The sequence below is a fragment of the Dipodomys merriami genome, unplaced genomic scaffold (genome assembly GCF_024711535.1).
Source record: "Dipodomys merriami isolate MVZ:Mamm:240054 unplaced genomic scaffold, mDipMer1.0.p SCAF_312, whole genome shotgun sequence".
Taxonomy (NCBI): Eukaryota; Metazoa; Chordata; class Mammalia; order Rodentia; family Heteromyidae; genus Dipodomys; species Dipodomys merriami.
This window is the reverse complement of record NW_027204627.1, coordinates 761,015-779,208: the sequence shown is the minus strand read 5'-3', so window position 1 is coordinate 779,208 and position 18,194 is coordinate 761,015.

Below are 18,194 nucleotides of genomic sequence, written 5' to 3'. Positions count from 1 at the left end.
GCAGAAGATCGAATCTCAGGGATTGAAGACAGCCTAGATATTATAGAGAAAGAACATACAACCATCCAAGAGAAGTCCAAGAAATATGATAGGTCTATCCAACACCTGGAAGACACCATCAGAAGGCCCAATCTAAGGATAATGGGTGTAGAGGAGTACCTAGAAACAGAAGTTAATGGTCTAGGAAATTTGTTTAACAGGATCCTAGCAGAGAACTTCCCAAACATACAAAAAGATAGGCCTATTCAGATACAAGAAGCTTTTAGAACCCCAAATAGACCAGACCAGAATAGGACATCCCACCGTCACATTATAATCCACACAGGATCAACCCAGACCAAGGAAAAGATCCTTAAAGCTGTCAAGGAGAAAAGGTTAATCACCTATAAAGGGAAACCAATTAGAATCACCTCAGATTTCTCAGCAGAGACAATCAAAGCAAGAAGAGCCTGGAATGACATATGCCATGCCCTAAAAACAAACAACTATCAAAAAAGAATACTGTACACAGCTAAACTCTCCTTCATAACTGAAGGCCAAATAAAAACCTTCCATAGCAAAGAAAAATTGAAACAATACATCTCCACCAAACCAGCCCTGCAAAAGATTCTTAAAGATGTCCTACACATAGAAAACCAACAAGAACGCAACAAACGCCAAGAAACTGCACTCAAACTGAGAATCCAAGAACCTTAGGAAGAACCCAGTTTTCACAGCCCCCAAGAAGGTGGATAACATGGCAGGAACTCCCAAATACCTCTCAGTCCTATGTCTTAACATTAATGGACTGAACTCTCCAATTAAGCGACATAGACTGTCTAGTTGTATTAAAAAACAAGACCCTTCTATCTGCTGCCTGCAGGAGTCACATCTTGCCCGTAAAAACAAACACATTTTCAAGGTTAAAGGCTGGAACAAAATCTACCAAGCAAACGGCCCTCATAAACAGGCGGGAGTTGCAATCCTAATATCAGATAAAATAGACTTCAAATTAAAATTCGTGAGAAGAGATAAAGAAGGTCGCTACATACTAATTAAAGGATCTCTCCTTCAGGAGGATATTACAATTCTAAATATCTATTCGCAAAACAATGGAGCACCCAAATTTATCAAAGAAACACTACTTTCCCTCAAATCCCAGATAGATCCAAAGACATTAATCGTTGGGGATTTTAACACACCACTCTCCCCACTAGATAGATCAACTCGGCAAAAACTCAACAGAGAAACCGCAGATCTAAACAGCTGCATAGATCAACTAGACTTAACAGACATTTACCGAGCATTTCACCCAGCAGCATCAGAATACACTTTCTTCTCAGCAGCACATGGAACGTTTTCTAAAATAGACCACATTTTAGGCCACAAAGCAAACTTGTCTAAATTCAGAAACATTGAAGTTATACCTGGCATTCTCTCTGACCACAAGGGAATAAAATTAGAACTCAACACCAAAAGCCACCAAAGAAAGTCCGGTATCAAATGGAGGCTGAACAACACACTGCTGAATCATGAGTGGGTCATGGAAGAGATTAGAAAGGAAATTCAAATGTTCATGCTATTCAACAAAAATGAACACACAAATTACCAGCTCCTCTGGGACACAGCAAAGGCAGTACTCAGAGGCAAGTTTATAGCTCTGAGCTCCTACATCAACAAATTGGAGAGATCGGAAACTAACAATTTAATGACACATCTATACCTCCTTGAAAAAGAGCAGCAAAATAAACCCCAATCCAGTAGACGGAAAGAAATAATCAAAATTAAATCAGAATTAAATGCATTAGAATCCAAAAAATCTATAGAAGGAATCAACAAAACAACGAGTTGGTTCTTTGAAAAACTTAACAAAATTGACAGACCCTTAGCAAACCTTATCAGAAAAAGGAGAGAACACACCAAATTAATAAACTCAGAGATGAGAATGGAAACATCACCACGGAAACAACCAAGATTCAGAACATTATAAGGTAATACTTCTCAAAACTTTATGCTAATAAGTTTGAGAACTTGACAGAAATGGACCTTTTCCTAGCAAATATTGACATGCCAAAACTAAACCAAGATGAGTTAAACCAGCTTAACAGGCCCATATCAAGCATTGAAATAGAAACAGCAATGAGAGACCTCCCAGCTAAGAAAAGTCCAGGACCAGATGGTTTTACAGCGGAATTTTACAAGGCCTTCAAAGCAGAGCTCACACCAATACTCCTCCAACTCTTCAATGAAATTGAAAGAGAAAGCTCACTACCGAACACATTCTATGAATCCATCATAACCCTCATCCCAAAACCAGGCAGGGACTCATCAAAGAAAGAGAACTACAGACCCATTTCTTTGATGAACATTGATGCAAAACTTCTCAACAAAATTTTGGCCAATCGACTTCAACAATTCATCCAAAAAATCATACACCATGATCAAACAGGATTCATTTCAGGAATACAAAGCTGTTTCAATATACGCAAATCAATTAATATTATTCATCACATCAACAGGAGCAAGAATAAGAACCACATGGTTATCTCAATAGATGCAGAAAAAGCATTTGACAAGATCCAACACCCCTTTTTGATGAAGGTTCTGGAAAAATTAGGAATCCATGGAACATTCCTCAATACAATAAAGGCTGTATATGACAAACCTACAGCCAGCATTATACTCAATGGTGAAAAACTAAAGCCATTTCCTCTTAACTCAGGAACAAGACAAGGATGCCCACTCTCTCCACTTTTCTTCAATCTAGTATTAGAATGCCTAGCTATAGCAATAAGACAAGATGCAGACATAAAGGGGATCCAAATAGGGAAAGAAGAAATAAAACTCTCCCTCTTTGCAGATGACATGATCTTGTATTTAAAGAATCCCATAGACTCCACTCCCAAATTTCTCAGGATGTGGGCAAAATCCACGAGCTGCTTTTGTTCAAGGTTGGTCCTCTACACTAGACCCACAGGGCTTCTGGCTTTGTTGGTACTGAAGATAAACAGGGGTCTCAAGGGTTTTCCTGCTTAGGGTGACTTTGAACATGATCCTCCTATCACAGCCTTTTAAGTATCAAGGAGGACTGCTGAGAACCACGGGTGCCTGCCTAATCACTGGTCTTGTTGATGTTCTTGGACAGCTTGTGAGAACTCTATACTCGGGTTGAAGTGGTGGGAGCTGGAGCCCACAATTCAAATTCTGGTCCTGCTACCTCCAAATGGTAGGAGATCCTAAGAAACTTGTTCCTGTCTATATGATTACCAATGGAATGTGACGTAAGTCATGATTGAATGAACAGTTATTGAAAGATTCTAGGATAACATTATACACAATTATGTTACACGACACTGATCAATTTCAGTTAATATTTTATTAAGCATTTAAACAATCACATTCATTAAATGGAGGCATAATGAAATACCTAAGAATTGGACCTCACATACTATAAAGATGACATTTTTTCTACCAGGACTAGGAATGGAACTAATAGTCTGGGTAACTCTGTTGCACTGTGTGGGAAGGGGAAGCTTGCCTCCTTGAAGTCAAGAAATTCATGTCTCTTCCTTAGGCCTGAAATCGAACCCCAGGACTAGAAAACACCCTATTCATGTACAATTTACATACATGTTTTATATTTATATACATATGTTGACTCCATATTGTGTTCAGTGTAGTTATTTCATTTTTTGTTTTATTCATGTACTGACCATTTATTTTATTGACAATTATAGTAAATAGAACATTAACTACATAGGCTATAGGTCTACATATGTATTCTACATCATAACTGACAGCCAGAAGATAAACAGTAAAGGAAAACATGTGTCACCATCAGCTTCTTACTCCACAGTTCATTGTTTGGGAGTGCTGGCATCTGAACTCATGGTCTACAAGGCCAAATTCATGAATGGGTGAGTGTAAACACGCCATCCTGGGGCAAATTGAGCTGACAGGTTGTTCCCAGGACCTGAGAACGAGCCCAAGGGGTGAACCAAATAAGAACAGATTGACATGCAGAAGACAGTATGCTAATAAATATATATCTTTATAAAGTGCTAGAGATGTCTATACATTATTCAGTTATATAGACTATATTACTACCAATTCCTGGGTATTTATTATTTATCCAGGTAATTAATTTTATTGTTTTCATCCTTAAAATATTAATGAAAGCACTCAGTGTCCTGAAATTAGTGTGTTCCTGTAAGTAATAATATTCTTTTAATGCTTCATAAATATTAAATAAAATCAACCAGCCTTCTGAAATGTTGCTGTTTAATTTTATAGGATCATCATTCACGAACATCTCATTCAACTGTGACATTGACTAAATTCCAGTGTTATTCCTTTGGATGGGAATCAGTTTCTTAATATCTCTTGCCATTGGTTGGTGTCAGGACGGGGATTCGAAATGAGGGCCTATGTTGCAACGTAGGCCTATGGCTTCCCTGATAGTCTGCCAGCCTTGAGCAATACAAGATGAATTACCCTTTGCAACAGTGTCATTCAGACCCAGAAGGGTCACTGTGCAAAGGAAGAAAACATAAAAGACCACATTTTCTCTGTGCATTTTTTTCCCTGCAACACCTGGGTGTCTAGGATCACAGAAGCACCTGTGTGTCCAGTGGCTTCACCCCATCCTAGGGTGATCGAAGCTGAGGCAGACTTGTCAAGACCTGAGTTCAAGCCCCATGTTGAGAAAAAACATTAGCTTCCTGGCTTGCAATTCACACAGTTTATTGTTACAGGCTTTGGATTTGAACTCAGGATCTGGGTAAACCTGCAGCAATGTGGATAAAGGGGAAGATCACCTTATATGAAGATAAAAAATCAGACCTGTTCACTAGCCCTGAATTCAAGACCCAGCCCTGGAAAACATACTATTTATATATATTGTAAAGATAGGATTTATACTTAACTATAGATGTTCAGTCCATACATGTTCGTTGTGGTTGTTCCTTGAATCTTTTGTTTTATTCATTTATTTACCATTGATTTTACTATGATGAAACCCATTCTGTTTATTACATTTATGACAACCTGTCACAGAACAGCTAGATTTGTAGAAATGTTCTTCATCATGCCTGACCCCCAGGATTCTCAGAGAAAAAGAAAAAAACATTTCACACTCTCCTTCTTACTCCATGATCCACTTGATGGTAGTGCTGGGATCTGAACTCAGGGCAGAGCAAAACCAATTGGCCAATTAGTCAAGGTGATCATATGAACCTGTGAGCAACAAAGGAGTGTGGCCATTCCCAGAATCTGACATTTATGCCCAGGGTGGTCCACTATAGTCATAAATTCATAATTTAAACATAGGGTCTATATTGACATACATGTTTGGACAGCATCTTTTGTTCAGTGCAATTACTCTCATTATTTTGTCTCTAATTCATGGAGGTATTTTGTATTTTAATAAATATTGTGAGAGGTATAACTGTGCTGACATGGATAACAACCTGTTCCCATGGTTACAGGGTTGTCTATGCATTCTCCATCATATTTGAGACCCTGGTCTTTCACAGGAGATGATAAAAGGCACAACGATTGGCTCCTGACATCAGGATGAATTTTTGTCAGTGCTGGGATTTGAGCTCAGGTTTGGGTAATTTTGTTGCACTGTGGGGGAAGGGGAAGCTCACCATCTTTGAAGACTAGAATGTCAGGCCTGGTGCAGGGCCTGATTTGAAGCCTCAGCATTGGACAAAATAACAAGCCCACCTTTTTAAAACATAGGATTTCTCTTCACCTACAGGTGTGGTATGCATCTTGCATTCAGTGTAGTAATTCGTTCTGTCTTTGTCTTATTCATGGATGTATTGTGTATTTTATTGTGTATGAGGTGACAAATATAACTGTGCTCACAAGGATGACAACCTATTTCCATGGCTAAGAGTTGCCTATATAGCATTCTCCATCCTCAATGAGACCCAGGACATTCACAGTACAGGAAAACATGTGCCACCATAGGCTTCTCACATGAGAATGAATCTTTTGGTAGTGCAGGAAATTGAACTCAAAGCCTAGCAGGCCAAATTGGTGAATGGGTCATGGTGAGCACACCAGGCTATGAGCCACTAAGGAACTAGGCCATTCCTTTGACCTGAGATGGAGCCCTGGTGGGGGCCAATATTGTCATAAATTCAGAATTAAACAGTGGATATATATTTCCAAACATGGGTGGGAGGCATCTTGCTTTTGGTGTAGTCATTCTCTTTGTTTTGTGTCTTATTCATTGATGTATTGTTATTTCCTTGAGTATAGGATGACAGATATAACTGTGTTGAACTGGATGACAACCTATTCCCACGATTATAGAGTTGCTTATACATTGTTCTTCCTAGCTGAGACCCAGAACTTGCACAGTACAGGAAAACAGGTGCAACGACTGGCTTCTCACATCAGGGTGAATTTTTGGCAGTGCTGGAATTCGAACTTTGGGCCTAGGAGGCCCAACTGCCCAATGGGTCCACGTGATTACACCAGACTATGAGCCACTAAGGAACTGGGCCATTACCAGGAACTGAGATCGAGCTCCAGGGAGGCCAAAATAATCCTTAATGATAATTGAAACATGGGATGTGTATTCACATCCGTGTGTGGACTACATCTTGCATTGAGTGTAGTTATTCTCTTTATTTTGTATGCTATTCATGGGTACATGGTGTATTTTCTTGGGTATATGATGACAGGTATAACTGGGCTGACATTGATAACAACTTATTCCCATCGACACAGATTGGCCCAAGCATTCTCCGTCCTAGCTGAGATCCAGGACTTGCACAGGAAAGAAAACAGGTGCAACGATTGACTTCTGACAACAAGATGAATCTTTTGGCAGTGAAGGGCATCTGAACCCGGGACCTAGCAGGACCAAGTGGCAAGTGGGTCCAAATGAGCACATCAGCCTTTGGGAACTGCAATTGAGCCCCCCACCCCTGTGGGGAGAGCGGGGAGCACAACAGTCATCTATTCATAAGCTGAAATTAGTATGCAAATAAGTAAACATTTGTATAGAGTAGGAGAGATGGTAACCTGTGATGGAATCCAATCTGTGTGACTACTGGTTCTTGGATCTTTCCTGATGCCTCTATTTCATGACTGTGATGATTATTGTCATGCTTCATCAACTGTTCTTTACAAATAATAAATACCCCATGAGTCTTGCCTATCATTTCCTACTTGCATCATGCCGGAACTATTCATTCAAGGATGAGATCGATCACATACCAAGAATCATCCCAGGTCTACAAAGGAGTATCTCAGGTTCTCCCGCAATTCCCTCCCCATAGGGGGGCTGAATTCAAGCCTCAGGCCTGGAAAATTACTCCTTATATACTTTTCGTGGGCCTGAACTCTGGGCCTAGGCTTTGTCCCTCAGCTCTTCACCTCAAGGCTAGCACTCTACCTCTTGAGCCACAGCACCACTGCTGGCTTTTTTCTGCTTATTTCGTGCTGAGGAATAGAGCCCAGGGCTTCATGCATGCAATGCAAGAGTTCTACCACTGTGCCACCTTCCCAGCCCTCCTTATATATATTTTAAAGTTAGGATTTATACTTCCATACAGATGTTCAGGCCATATTGTGTTTGGTGTGGTTATTTATTTTATTTCTTGTGTCATTCATTTATTTAGAATTTATTTTATTGACTCTGATGACACTTATACCATTCATTACATTGTTTACACCCTATCACATCACATCTAGATGTTAGATGTGTTCTCCATCATGCCTGGCAGTGCCAGGATCTGAACTTAGTGTCTAGCAGGCCCAACTTATGATTGGGTAAGTTTGAGCATGGCAGCCTCTAGCCAATGAAGATGTCAGGTGGTTCCCAGTCTCTGAGATTGAACCCCATGTTTGGCCAAAACAATCATACATGTATAGGCAGATGGAGGTATACAAATAAATATATATATATTGGTAAAGAATTCCATAGCCATCTTTCTATTATATAAGGACACCTATTATGTTCCTACCAACTCTTAGGTATTTACTATACCACCATTGAAGGAATATTATTCTTTTTTAAAAAATTTTTATTTTATTTTATTTGAGAACATACTGTACAGAGGGGCTACAATTACATGGGCAGGATAATGCATACATTTCTTACCAAGCATTGCAGCCTCCTCCTTTGTTTACCCTTCACCTCCCTTCCCAGCCTTCCCCCTCCCCCCACCCAATTATACCCCCCTCCCCCCCCACACCGACATTGTAAAGTTGGTTTTGACATGACATTTTGTACTTCTCATTGTTGCAACAGGTCCACCTGAATCCTTAAACGACTTGTTTGTCCCCATCTCCTCCACATGTTATACTGACATCAAATATAATGAAAGCGGGGGTTACACTGTGGGGGAGGGACATACAAAGCAACAAAGAAATAATCTTATAAATGCGTTAGAAACACATGCATGAAAGAAACGAAAACATTAAAATACATATTTAAGGGTTCATTTTCCTACCATCACATTATCTGACCTTTTCTGCTTGACTCATACCTATACTAGGTATGAGTTCTACCACTGTGCCACCTTCCCAGCTCCAGGAAGTGATATAGCCAGTGCCAAAATTCCACAGTAGTTCTAATATGTGGGTACAAGACAGAGAGCCTCAGGCAGAAGGTATAGCATGGGCAAAGGTCCTGAGGTGTGCTGTAGATCAGGTGATGTGAGTGGTATGAAGGTTTTATGGCTTCAGAAAAGTCTGGCAGGAAATTCAAGGCTGGGTCAAAATTGACTTGAGTCACAGGGCAGAGGGTGAGGTCCCAGAATGGTGCTGAGGGGGAAGATTAGCTTGGCTGTTCACCAAGGACCCAAAGCCATTTCTTGTGGCTGGAAACCTGTTTTCACAGCTCCTGACCCTCAGGCCTACATTGCATGGAGGAGTCAGGGCAAACGCAGGGAAGAACTTTTGCATTAGAAAAGCTTCTATCCCAATGCAACCAGTGGCTCATCCCCTGTAAATCCTAGCTACTCAGGAGACTGAGATAGAGATTGAGGATCAAGCCAGCTAAGGAAAGTTAATAAGACTCTTCTTGCTGATTAACCAAAATCCAGACATGGAGTTGTGGCTCAAGTGTTAAGGTGGTAACCTTGAAGGAAAAAGTTTAGAGACCAGAGCAGAGACCTTGAGTTCAAGCCCCAATACTAGCACAGGAAAATTAAAGAAAAGATTTCAGGAGCTCCTAGTACACTGTGATGAAAGGCCACATCATCGAGGACAGGTGGCTCATGCCTGTCCTCCTACCTCCTCAGCAGGCTGAGATGTGAGGATCATGTTTCAAAGCCAGCCCAGGCAGGAAAGTCTGGGAGACTCTGATCTCCAAGGACTCTAAGAAAATTAGATTGTGCTCTGTGGCTCAAGTGCTAAGGTGAAGAGTTGGGGGACAGCACCCAGGCCCAGAGTTCAAGCCCCATGACCAACAACTGGCCTGTTGACCTTACTCTGTAGCTCTAGGCAGAGTTCTTTCCAGGGTGCCCCTGAGGGTCTCCTAATGTCTAGGTGTCCTACAAGTCTTGGTAGCAGCCTGTTTCTAGGCCATCGCCTTCAAAGCAGGCCACAGTACCAGAGAAGTATGGAGCCTTGGGGCATGAAGATAATCAGAATGGCATCTGTCATGGGTGCAATGGGGATCAGAGCAGTAAATCACTGTCTCAGAGGACGGTTCTGAGCCAAGAGGGGCAGGAGCTAAAAGATGTCACACCAGATAATGCCCAGTCACACATGTATCACAAGAGTGCAAATTTGTCAGTCAGACCTTGGGCAGGTGTTGAGTTGGGCTCATAAAAGTATTGTAGGCTCAGGAATCCACAGCCAACTGGCTGCTTCTTGTAGCAGTCACTATCCCAGGAGTCTGAGGGCTGGCTGCCCTGCTTTTCTCATCAGTGCTTGGGAAAGGGGTGCAGATGAAGTTCTGCAATCATGGGCCAACTACCAAGGAGAATCCCTTGATCCTGTAGCCCCAAGTTGAGATCGATGGGCAGGTTCCATGGAACTTACTGCCATGGCTGAAACCCCTCAGCTCAAGAAGGACTTAAGGAGAAACCACTTGATCTGGCTTGAGAGTTTACTGTGACTATGACTCAGGACTTCCCCCCAGTTCTATCTCAGCTCATCCAGGTCAAAACTAATGCCGGAAAACATTGAGATACTGGCCATACCCATCTCTCATCCCCCAGTTCCCTGGCCCTAGAATCTTAAGTATATGCCTCTGTATTCTTGGCATCCAGAATTGTTTAGAAGGACCTGAGAGGCCCAGCTGTGGTCAGAAGATAGATTTGCCTAGGATAAGGTACATTGACATTTCCTAGACATTGAACAGTACATCCAAGCCACCTCGGCCTGACCTCTTATGTAGCCACAGATAATCCTTGTTTGGGGAGCCTTCAGTCAGCTATCAAGGTCGAGTTGTCCAGAGCCACTGGCAACCACCCCTTCCCCCACTCCATTGACAGCTTGCTGGGAGTGGGACATGAAGCCACTGGCCCAGCTGAGAGAAGGACAGGACACAGCATGACTGACCCTGCCCCCCCAGAAGCAGGAGAATATGTAAGCCAGCTGGCACAGCTGACTGAGAATCCCGTGGATGAGGAAAAAGATATGGATAGCCGGACTTGGGTCCCAAAGAAAAGCTGGAATATGCAGGTATCTGGCAATTTAGTACTCATTGTAGACCATGATAGGGGGCTTAAGACTTGGTTGCTATTGAAGAAGGGCACCATCCAAGGTCAGGAATAGGCAGACAAGCATCCAGGAAGTGGGCAGAGAAAGATTAGGGAAAAGTACACATAGACGCGCGCGCGCGCACACACACACACACACACACACACACACACACACACACACACACACACACACACACACACACACACACACACACGGGTAGCCCAAGGCCTCAGCAGTCCCTGAGAAACTGAACATTCCAACCTCTGAGAAAATGGCATTACCTTTCTCAAACCAAATGTTGATAAAACTCAGAGCCTCTCACACATCTGGAATGGCTCATAAAACAGCATGGCATTTCCTACTCTACACACCGCCATGAAGAAAACTGAGCCACATTAGTTTTGGTCATCAGTCATGGGGTTTGAACTTTGGGCCTACGTGCCATCCCTCAGCTCTTCAGCTGAAGGTGTGCACTCTACCACTGGAGCCATAGCACCACTTCCAGTTTTCTGGTGGTTCACTTGAATTAAAATCTCACAGACTCTCCTGGCCAAGCTGGCTTTGAACCGTGATCCTCAGATCTCAGACTCCTGAGTAGCTAGGATGAGTTGTGAGACACTGGCAGTGCCCGGTTTCAGCCACCTTCTTACAACCAGGGGAAACTCAACTTGTCAGGCCACAAAGCAGATGTAACCCTACACTTTCAGACTTTGACACCAGCGTCCAAAAACATTCTACCTTGGTTGGAGAGAATATAATTGACATTACTCTCCTATACCTGCTCCCATTCGCCCACTCCCTGCCTAAGACAGGCTACAACCTCTGCAGTTCTTGGTAAGACAATGACCACCCTGCTGTAAATTCACATGAGGGCAAACTTGGGGAGTTCTTAGAAATGTCTGCACACTGAGGCCAGAACCTGGTGTCCCAACCACAGCAACCCTACTTCTTCACCATCTCTGGCAAGCAAGTGGTGTCTTTCTTTCTTGTTTTTTTGTTTTTTTGTTTTTTTTTTTTTTGGATGAGGGGCTTAAACTCAGGGCTTGGGTACTGTCCCTGATGATGAATTTTTCTTAAGGCCAGTTCTCTTCCACTTCAGCCATGGCACCACTTCCGGTTGGAGATTGGAGATGAGACTGTCATTGGACTTTCTTTCTTGTGATGGGAAACAAGACCCTCTCGATCTCAGCCTCTCAAGTAGCCAGGATGACAGGCATCAGCCATCAGCACATGGCCTATGGTGTCTCATCTTTACAATTTCCAACTAGTCTTCCTCTATACACTACCACCTAGACCCTCCTCTACTTCCCTCAGGGACAGCAAAGGGAGGCTCAGAATCTGGGGAGGGCCATGGGCATTAAAGAGCCCCCTTCACATTACTACCCCTTTCTAAGCTCCCATCCACTTCCTCTGGATGGCCTGGTTGTCTGGGGTAGATCAGACCTACTAGGACGTCTGAGGCCTGCCCTATATCCTCCTGCCACACCCAACCTGTACCTGAGGATTTCTGGGGCCAGCTGCTCCATGTCCCAGTGGAAGACGTTGGGAGGGTTGCAGATAACCTGGTCCAGGGGTGCCCATTGCAGGAGTGTCCAGATCCCCTTTATCAAAGAAGGAGACACAAAGCATGGATGGATCTACTAAGAGCTACAGGGCACAGCCATCCACGTGTCACCCATTTCCCTTGGAGTGAAGTTTTATGTTGACAGTGCTGAGGCTTGAACTCGGGGTCCAGATGCTGTCCCTGAGCTTCTTTTGCTTGTGGTGAGCATTTTTCCATCCGAGCCACGGTACCACTTCTGGCTTTTTATGTGTATGCAGGACCTAGGATTCGAACACTGGATTTACAATGTGCGAGGTGAGCCCACTACTTCTAAGACAAAATCCCAACATTGGATAGCTGTTCTTCTGTGACCCCTTGGTCCTGTCTCGGGACAGTCTTGCCCATAACCAGCGACCCTGGCTGGAAAACAACATGCTCCGCTATGTTGTCCTTTATCTATGGCATCTTTTCTCTTTGTCCTTCCTTTCACATCTTCCGTGTTAAGCAAGACCCCCTTTCAAGTGCTGCCTCTAAGAAGCCTGCTCCAATCACCCTGGCAGGGGGGGATCTTCTCCGCTCTGCAGGCTGCTGGCCTTGTCATGCTATGCCTTCCAGCTGGTGTGGGTTGAGAGCACACAAAGGTGAAGGCCTGGCTTTACTACCCAATTTCTGAAGGCTCTGATACACTACCCAGGAACCAGTGTGGTGTCACACTCTGTGAGAGGGCACTTGAGTCCCAGGCTCTCTGGGGGCAACATATGGGGCCATTTCCTGTGTGGGTTTGAACTGAGGATCTAGGAGATGTCTTTCTGAGTTTTCATACTCAAGGCTTCTACTCTACCACATGAGCCACAGCTCCACGTCTGGATTTTTGGTGGTTCCATGCAGAGAAGAGTCTTATCGGCTTTCCAGTTTATGGAAAGAACTCTGCCTACCTAGGAGCCAGGATGTCAAGTGTGAACCTGAGCCAGACAGGCTCCAGAACCTTTCCTTTGAGCTTTTGTTTGTCTCATGTCAACTAGCAAGCCCTTGATAAATATTCATTTATAGGGGATCAAGTTCCTCTCCTAGGTCAGTTAATCCAAGGAGATAAAGTGTCATTGGAAAAGGCTAGTCAGAGTTGGCATAGGTGAGTGTGTGTGTGTGTGTGTGTGTGTGTGTGTGTGTGTGTGTGAGAGAGAGAGAGAGAGAGAGAGAGAGAGAGAGAGAGAGAGAGAGAGAGAGAGAGAGAGAGAGAGAGAGAGAGAGAGAGAGAGAGAGAGAGAGAGAGAGAGAGAGAGAGAGTATGAATTTCAGGGATACCTACCCCCATATCCCTGGTGCTTCTTTCACCCAGTGGTAAGTACATCCAGGATCCCCAACCAAAGAAGGGAGGTAGGGAGGGTACTTCAGGTCACATCAAGTAGGATGATCTGAATTCTATCCTGCAACTGAAGCCAGGTTTATAATGGAGAGAAGGAGAGGTTTAGAGGAACATCAAAGGAAGTCCCTTACCTTTGGCTACAAGTACCAGAGAGAAGAATTAATCCATCCATTTTGGTAGTAAGATAACAAGTGCACACTATTCATTTATTTTATTTTTTTGTGAGTCCCAGGTCTTGGATTCAGGGACTCGGTGTCATCCCTGAGCTTCTTTTACTCAAGGCTGAGGCTCTATCACATGAGCCACAGCATCAAAACTGGCTTTTCCAGGGTAGGGAGGGAGGTAGTTTATGGGAGAGAAGAATTTCACAGACTTGGGGCTGGGAAGGTGGCTCAGTCGTAGAGTGCTTGCCTTGCATGCCTGAGGCCCTGTGTTCCATTCCTCAGCACCACATAAGCAAAAAGAAAAAAGCCAAAAGTGGCACTGTGGCTCAAGTGGAATAGTGCTAGCCTTGAGCTGAAGAGCTGAGGGACAGTGTCCAGGCCCAGAGTTCAGGACCCATGACTGCACCAAAAAAAAAAAAAAATCTCACAGACTCTCCTGCCTGGGCTGGCTCTGAGTTACGACCATCACAACTCACCCTCCCGAATAGCCAAGATAACAGGCGAGAGCCAATGGCACCTGACCACCATGATACATTTATAGTCCACTAGGGCCAGTGCTGGTCTACCTGCATTGCACCTTCCTTCTTGTGAGTGGGAAGCAGACATGGGTGGGTTTGATACTTCAACAGACTACCTACATTTGAGCATTGCTCTGGCTCAGTCTGATGTCGGCTTCCTCCTTATCCACAGCAATGACTTCGCGCTGTCACAGAACAAATGTCCCCCAAGCGGTGCCGGATCTAGGGTCTTTCCTCTGCACACTGCCCCCTCTCCCCGAAATGATACATTGCAGCAACGTGAAGTAGACATAGAGTGAATTCAATTTCTTATAATCAGTGTCTGGGCAGATAGGTGGCAGTGAGGATCAGAGGCTCTGGATAGTGCTGTGCAGTTGGACAATGTGATGCTTCCTCATCCACTTCCCTTTAACTGCTTTAGCAAAGGGTAGTGGGGGAGTACTCACCACACAGACTGACAATGAGTAACCATCACGGCCTACCCCGGGCACAGTCGGGCTTACAGAAGGGAGCTAGTTCAACAGACAGAGCAAGGAAGCTCCTGACCCACAGCCTAACTCCAGAACAAGAGGTCACCTTGGGTCCCAGCCACATGGGGATGCTGAGGCACCTCATCCAGCACCCTTTCAACAAGTTACTGAGAGAGGGAGAGAGAGAGGGAGAGAGAGAGAGAGAGAGAGAGAGAGAGAGAGAGAGAGAGAGAGAGAGAGAGAGAGAGAGAGAGAGAGAGAGAGAGAGAGAGAGAGAGAGAGAGAGAATTACACTTAAGCCGGCTGCCGGTGGCACATACCTACAATGGTAACTACACGGGAGGCTGAGACATGAGGATCATGGTTCATAGCCAGCCCAGGCAGGAACGTCTGTGAGATGCTTATCTCCAAAGAACCACCAGAAAACCAGAAATGGTATTGTACCTCAAGTGGTAGAGTCCTAACCTTGAAGAAAGGAGTTTGGGGACAGTGCCCAGGCCCAGATTTCAAACCACATGACTGACAATAAGTGGACTTCCCACCACAAGAAATGGACTGAATAGCACTCATTGTCCTAGGGAGCATGGCAGAGAAGTCAGGCCAAGCTTCCAGTCAGCTGGGAGTCATGAGTAGGTCATCCTGCTTTTCTGTGCCTCATTTTCCGATGCTGCAAAGCTGAACAGTGAAGGATCCCCTTCCTCATGGGAATAGGGTAAGGATGAAAGAAAGCCATGTTTTGTTTCATAATCCCATACCTGTGGCATGATAAATAACAAGCCCCTCCTAAATCCTTTCCAGGTATCTTCGTGTTATAGGCTCACAGAATTGCCAAGAAACTTATCTGATGACCATTCCCTCTATACCTGGCCCTGCCCCAGCTTTCCCCTTGTATTGATCCCTTGTTTCCTCACAACTGTCCTGTGAGGAGACTCAGGACCAATGGTTCCAGGCCGAACCCAGAGCTTCAACTGTGGTCAAGAATCGGCTGCTGTGGACTGAATTTGGGATAACCATCTAAACCGATGACTCAGCATGGTGCTACATATCTACCATACCAACTACAGAGGACCAGGCATGGTGGTGCATGCCTTTCAAAGGAGGACCATGATCCAGCCAAGCCTGAGCATATATGGAGTCTCTATCTCAGAAATGGCCAAGACAGAAAGGCTTGGCTCCCATGGAAGAAGACCTGACTGGAAAGCCTAAGCTCTTAAGTTCAAACCCTAATATACCAAAAAGAATCTGAGGCCCGGTGCCAGAGGCTTATGCCTATTACCCTACCTACTCAGTAGGCTGAGATCTGAAGATCACAGGGCAAGATTGAAAGTAGGGTTGATCTTGCTCATCTAACGTCGTGATAAGATGACCCAGAGTCTTACCCATGCCAATAAGGTCCATACTAACAGGGCTCACAGCCTTACTAAGTGCTGACAATGCTCTGTCCCCCTGGGAGCCAACCCCTACAGGCACCACTCCCAGGTCCTCCCATGCTCCCTCTGCCTCCAACCAGGCCCAAGGTAGTAGACAGTTCCAGGTCACAGAGATCCCTTACTCTTACAATTTAAAGATGCTGAGTCCCTTTCTAACATCTCACACTTCCAGGCCCCCAGACCTCAGCCACAAAGCCCATGCATCCCCCAAAGACAGCAGTCAGAAGTTACCAAAGGCTTCAGCACTCCTTGTTACAACCAACTTCTACACACACACACACAAACACACACACACACAGAGCCATCATGGGTGGCTCCTGTCTGTCATGCTAGTTACTCAGAAGGCTGACGTCTGAGGATCACTGTTCAAAGCCAGCCACACAGGAAAGTTTGTGAGGCTCCTATCTACACTGAACCACCAAATAGCCACAGGTGGAGGTGTGTCTTAAGTGAAAGAGCTCTAGCTTTGAGAAAGATATATCAGGGACAGCACCTAGGCCTTGAGTTCAAGGCCCAGTTCTTCTACCTCCAAACACACACAGACACAGACACAGACACAGACACAGTCATACATACATACATACATACAGACAGACAGACAGACATACAGACAGACAGACAGACAGACAGACACACACACACACACACACACACACACACACACACACACACACACACACACACACACACACACACACACACACACAGGATAGCCCAAGGATTCAGCAGTCCCTGAGAACAGAAACATGAACTCCCTAAATTAGGATCAGATTCCACTCCCTCGAAGGTGGCAGTATCGACCTCAGACCCACTGTAGACAAATCATTGAGCCTCACACATATCTGGAATGTCTCATAGACCAGCAAGGCATTTCCTATCATACACACTGCTATGTGGAAAACTTAGTCACCTCTGTTTTTGTTGTTGGTCAAGGGGTTTGAACTCTGGGCCAAGGTGCTGTTCCTCAGCAATTCAGCTGAAAGTGAGCACTCTCCCACTTGAGCCAAAGCAGCACTTCCTGTTCTCTAGTGGTCTATCATCAAGTCTCACAGACTATTCTGCCCAAGCTGACTTGTAACCATGGTCCTCAAATCTCAGCCTTCTTAGTAGCTAGGATGAGAGTTGTGAGCCACCAGTGGCTTCTGGCTTCAGCTACCTTCATATACACAGAGGAAACTCATCTGGTCAGGCCACAAACTTTTTGCAACCCTTCACTTCAGATTTTAATACCCAGCATCCAATTCTACCCTTCAATAGAGGAAATAAAGACACAGCAATCTCACACCTGCATCCCTTTGCCCACTCCCTGCCTGTCAGAGGACACGTCCTCTTGAAGCTGTGGCTTCAAACTGGGGCAAACTTGGGGAGTTCTTACAAATATCTGTACAGTGAGGCCAGAAATTGGTCTCCCAAACACAGCACCATCCCCACACCCCCACACCTACACAATCATTTGAAGCAAAGATGTCTTACTCTCTTTCTTTTTTTTATGTTGTGAGGCATGAACTCTGGGCCTGGGTGCTGTCCCTGAAGACTTCAGCTTAGGGCAAGCACTCAATTGCTTGAGCCACAGCACCGCTTCTGGTTTTCTGGCAATTCCTTTTATGTAAGAGTCTCTGGGTCTTTCCTGACCAGGTTGGCTTTGACCCTTGATCCTCAGATCTCACCTCCTGAGTACCTAGGATAACAACCGTGAGCTGCTGGAACCCAGCTAAACAAACTATTCCATTCCTGTCATACTCTCCCCTCAGGAGACTGAAATCTGAGGACTGTAGTTGTATGCCACTTAGCAGCAAAGCCCGTGAGAACTCTTTATCTCCAATTAAACACCCAAAAAAGCTGGAAGTGGAGCTGTGATTCAAGTGGTAGAGTTCTATCTTAGAGCATAAAAGACAAAAACCATGCCCTAGTTTCAAGCTTTTTCTAGCATAGACCCACCCAAGAAAGGGAAGCAAGTGGGCACATGGGAGCTCAAATCTAACACATAATACTCAAGACTCCCAGAACAGACCCCATCCAGCTCTGATTCTCTAGATTCTATGTCCTA